At 40.9% G+C, this 5,434-nt stretch overlaps 1 pseudogene; it reads right to left on the bottom strand.

Moving 5' to 3' along the window:
• Positions 1–1,148: 1,148 nt before the first annotated feature.
• LOC107526186 (apoptosis inducing factor BLCAP-like) lies at positions 1,149–1,921 on the bottom strand (annotated as a pseudogene).
• Positions 1,922–5,434: the final 3,513 nt, after the last annotated feature.

Raw genomic sequence — 5,434 nt, forward strand, 5'->3', positions numbered from 1 at the left:
TGTACAGTCTATATGTGCAGGACTGAAGGAGCTCCTGGCATGAGGGCAATGGCCACTGCTCCCTTCTGTCTCACTTGAACCACCTCAGAGTCCAGTGTGCTGGTCACTCTGTAATCCCCATGCTAAATAAAAACTGTAGTGACACTTACTATAGCTAGCTATTGCTAAACCTCAAAATCAGGACACATTTGATAAAGCATCTTTAAAAGGAATATACACATGTATTTGTACACAAATGCACACATGTATGCACACCAAAAGAAAAAATCAAACTACCTATCAAGGAGGTCATGGCTGTTATGAAACACACAAGTACTCTCCCATTCACTCAGCTGGGGACTACTAGATCTATGTGAACACACTACGCCTCAATCCTGCAGAACATGTGCAGAAGAAAAAATTAGGGTTATCTCCCATCCTCGGGACAGCTGAGGAAGGCAGGAGGAAGGGCAAAGGAATGAGGCTGGGCATGAGCCCAGACACCAAGGTGAAAGAGCAACATGTATCTGTTACTTCTTTTTAAAAAATGAAGTGGAAAAAGCTAGAGATATGTGAACAACAATCAAGACATGTTTCTGTCTAGCTTGCTGACCAGGGAAAGAAGGATGAAAAAGTGAGGCTCTAGGGTGTCAGCAATCTCTTTAAATTCAAGATAAGTGCAAAAATGAGCCCTGTTTTGGACAGTTGTTCCTGAAAAGGAAAGGGGAAAAAGAAAACTAAAGGGAAACTAAAGGGACTGAAGATTTGGGAATATTCTGGGAAGGCAGGAGACCCTGACAAGGAGGGAGTCACAGAAGTGACAATGAAACTTGACATTTTATCTGCCCAGATCATGCTGGGGTGGTTGACCAGGGTGGGTGCAGACTCCTTGCAGGAATGAGGCTGGGGATGCATCCTGCCAGATGGGACCAAGATGAGTACAGAACACACACACAACCACAAGACTACCCACAACTAGGATTCTACATTAAAAGCACCCGCCAGTGCTATTATTCACATTATAAGGATAAAATATCACAGGCCAAAAAGGTGCCATCAGGAACATGAAACCCGAGAGCTGTGGGATTTGAAACTCCAGTGCTTTATGACTTATGTAAATGCTTCCCCTCCCATCTTCTGCTTCCTTGGAAAGCTAAATAGTCAGGCTGTTAGGTGCCCACAATGCTGGGGTCGTGTGCTGATTCCAGAAGCAGGGAATCGGAGCAGTGGTACTGAAAACAGTTTCCCCAGTAGCTATAGCAAATGAGGAACAGGGATGCTAGGAAAACCAAGGCACAAACTGCAGTGCTTCCACTCTAGAAGGAAACTGAGCAGGTAGGAGCCCATGAACATGGAGTGGCTGGAGCACAAGTCAAGGTTGGGGAGCTTGAGGATGAGGAGGACAGGCTGCAACCACTGGAGGCAATATATGATCTCTGTCAGGCAGAGCCTTTGCCAAGACTGCTGAACACCACTTCAGGAACAGACCTAATGAAAGCCAGCAGGCCTGGGAGGCTTCCCTCTGCTTTCTTCAACTCTCACTCTCCAGGAGCTGAGCCACTGTGCTCTCTGGCTGTCAGCCTGGGATCACAAAGGCAGCAGAGGTCCCTGCTATGGCGTTGCTGCCACTGTTGTCTTCACTGTCGCAGCTTGCCTCCACCTCAGCTCACCGTGGACACTGCAGCTATGATCTTTTTAGTGTATTGCTGGTTCCAGTTTGCTAATATTTTGTTGAGGATTTTAGTATCTATGCTCTTCAGGGATATTGACCTATAATTTTATTTCTTTGTAGTGTCTTTATCTGGTTTTGGAGTTAGGATAATGCTAGCCTTCTAAAATGAGCTTGGGAGCCTCCCCTCCTTTTGAATATTTTTGGAGTGGTTTGAGAAAATAGGTGTTAATTCTTCATTGAATGTTTGGTAAAATTCACCTGTGAAGTCATCTGGTCCAAGATGTGGTTTGTTGGAGGTTTTTTGTTTACTGCTTCATTTCATTAGTTGCAATCTGTCTATTCAGATTTTATGATTCTCCCTGATTCAGTTTTGGAAGAGTGTATGTTTCTAGGAATTTGTCCATTTTTTTAGATTGTCCAATTTTTTGGCATGTTCGTAATATTTTCTTACAATCATTAATGTTTCCTTGGTGTCAATTTTTTCCTCTCTTCTTTCATTTCTGATTTTATTTATGTAGGTCCTCTCTGTTTTTATCTTGATGAGTCTGATTAAAGGTTTGTCAATCTTGTTTATCTTTTCAAAGAACCAGCTCTAGATTTCATTGATCTTTTTGTATTGTTTTTTAAGACTCTATTTTGTTTATTTCTGCTTTGATCTTTATTATTTCCTTTCTTCTACTCACTTTGCGCTTTGTTTGTTGTTCTTTTCCCTAGTTTTTGTAAAGTATAAAGTTAGTTTGTTAACTCAAGATTATTATTGTTTATTGAGGTACTCCTGTAATGCTATGAATTTCCCTGTTAGGGCTGCTTTCGCTGTGTTCCATAGATTTAGGGCTGTTTTTTTCTCATTTTTATTTGCTTCAGGGTATATTTTTATTTCTTCCTTGATGTCATTGTTAACCCAGTCATTGTTTAGAAACATGTTATTAAGCCTCCATGTCTTTGTGTGTTTTTCGGTTTTCTTCTTGTGATTGATTTCTAGTTTCATATCATTATGGCAAGAGAAGATACTTGATAATAATTCAATCTTCTTAAATTTACTGAGACTTGTTTTGTGTCCTAACATGTGATCTATTTTCAAGTACACAGTGTTCCATGTGTACTTGCAAAGAATGTATATTCTGCTGCTTTGGGGTAAAATGTTTTAAGATATCAATTAAAACCATCTGATCTAGTGTGTCATTTAAGGCCGCCGTTTTCTTGTTGATTTTCTGCCTGAAAGATCTATCCACTAATGTAAATGGGGTGTCAAAATCCCTTACTATGACTGTAATACTGTTGATCTCTCCCTTTATGTCCATCAAGATTTGCTTTATATATTTAAGTGTCCTATATTTGGTGCATAAATATTTCCAAGGGTTATATTCTCTTCTTGGATTGTTCCCTTTATCATTATGTAGTGCCTTTCTTTGTATTTTCATATAAACTTTGTTTTAAAGTCTAGTTTTTCAGATATAACTGTTGCTACTACAGCTTTTTTTTTTTTTTTTTTTCATTTCCATTTGCATGAGATATCTTTTTCCATCCTTTCACTTAAGTTTGTGTGTGTATCTTTCATTCTGAGGTGGGTCTCTTGTAGCCAGCATACATATGGGTTTTGCTTACTTATCAATTCATCTATCCTATGTATTTTGATTGGAGCATTTAAGCCATTCACATTTAAAGTGATTATTGATAAGTATGTATTTATTGCCATTTTATTCTTTTAACTATGTTCCTCTCCCCCACCCCTTCTTCTTCTTAAAAAAGACCCATCAATATTGTAATACTGGTTTGGTGGTAATTAACTCCTTTAGCTTTTTCTTTTCTAGGTAGCCTTTATTTCTCCTTCAACTTTAGATGATAGCCTTGCTGAGTAAATTAGTCTTGGTAATAGGTCCTTGCTTTTCATCATTTGAATATTTCATGCTAATCCCTTCTGGCCTGAAATGTTTCTGTTGAGAAATCAACTGACAGCCTTATGGGAGCACCCTTGTAGGTAACTAACTGTCTCTCCCTTAATGCTTTTAATATTCTCTCTTTGTCTTTAACGTTTGTCATTTTAATTATGATGTGTTTTGTTGTGAGCCTCTGTGGGTTCATCTTGTTTGGGACTCAGCACTTCCTGGACTTTTGTGTTTATTTCCCTCACCAGGTTAAAGAAGTTTTCAGTCATTTTTTCAAATGGGTTTTCAATATCTTGACTCTCTTCTGCTTCGGATACCCTTTGATGCAAATGTATTTATGTTTCATGTTGTCTCAAAAGTCCCTTAAATTATCCTCATTTAAATTTTTTTTTTCTTTTTGTCAGCTCTGATTGGATGCTTTCTGCTACCTTTTCTCCCAAATTGCTGATTCAGTCCTCTGCTTCATCTAACTTACTGTTTATTCCTTCTAGTGTATTCTTCATTTCAGATATTGTATTCTTCATTTCCGACTGGTACTTATTTGTGGGTTCTATGTTTTTTTACATGCTGTTGAAATTCTCTCTGTGTTCCTTGGGCATCCTTATAACCATTTTTTTAAACTCTATGTCTGGTGAATTGCTTGCTTCCATTTCATTTAACTCTTTTTCTGGAGATTTCTCCTATTCTTTCATTTGGGTCATGTTTCTTTGCCTCTCATTTTGGCTGCTTCTTTGTGTTTGTTTCTATGTATTAGGTAGACCTGCTATGACTCCCAGTCTTGGTAGGATGGCCTTATGTAGTAGGTGCCCTGTGTGGCCCAGTGGCACATTCTCCTTGATCACCTGAGTATGGCGCTCCAGAAATGTCCTTTGTGGGGAATATGTAGGCTCTCTTGTTGTAATTGAGTCTTGATTGGTATTGGCTCATTCGCACATGGAGTCAACCCTCAACCAATGTGTATGAGCCAATGTGTAGGTGCTGAGCACGTGAAGCAAAATTTGCCTCAGCAGGGTCCAGTGCCTGCCAAGTTCTCCCTTGGGATATGCCACTTTTGAAGCTAACTGAATCCTGCTCTGATGTTGTCTGAAGCTTTCCATGGGGTATGTTTGTTCTGGGGCCTCTTGCGGGGAACTCTGGTGCAGACCAATATTAGAAATTTCCTGTGACTGATCCTGGGTTACTTGTTTTGAGCTACAAAGTGACCCACACTTTGTGGCTTCTTCTGCTGGGCCTGGGTGTGCACAGGAAGGACCAATCTGTGCACCAAGGCTAACTTTTATCAACACCAGGCCTGGTGGCAGGTCAGCAAAAGTCCCAAGTCACCCCAAGATCTGCTTCCACCTGCCTCTACTTGCCTGCTGCCTGTTAGACTCAATCACTAAAAGAGCCAGTGGACATATTCAAGTTGCATGAGGTATGTTCTCAGTGAGTCACCAGGTAGGGGTGACTGGTGTTCTCCAGATTGATACAGGTTAAAACTTGGTTCCAGTGCTGGGTCTGAGGCCACTAAGCAAACGTCCCAGATTATACCATGTCTATCTGCCACTTGCACACATTTATGGTGGGGTAGGGTCTCAGGGTGTCATCAGGGTGAGACACGCAGAATTTATCAGACCCAAACAGACCAAGATTTGGCTGTGTGAAAGAAGGGCTCTGCACTGGTCAAGCATGAGAGGGAAAAATGGCCCCTGTCCTAGAGCCACACAACTCAGCCTGTCCAAGATTCTTCCAGGATTCTGACATAAGCAGGGCAGGGCTGTACAGAGTTAGGAGGGTGGGGCTAGTAGATCTCTTGTTAGGGAGTTACCTGTGAGGCTTAGGGGAAGGTGGTGGGAGTGGTCTCTGCCCCAGAACACACAACTTAGTCTTTCCTGGATTTTGCTCATACCTTGGCAGA

Source organism: Miniopterus natalensis, chromosome X, assembly GCF_054644295.1.
Source record: "Miniopterus natalensis isolate mMinNat1 chromosome X, mMinNat1.hap1, whole genome shotgun sequence".
Taxonomy (NCBI): domain Eukaryota; kingdom Metazoa; phylum Chordata; class Mammalia; order Chiroptera; family Miniopteridae; genus Miniopterus; species Miniopterus natalensis.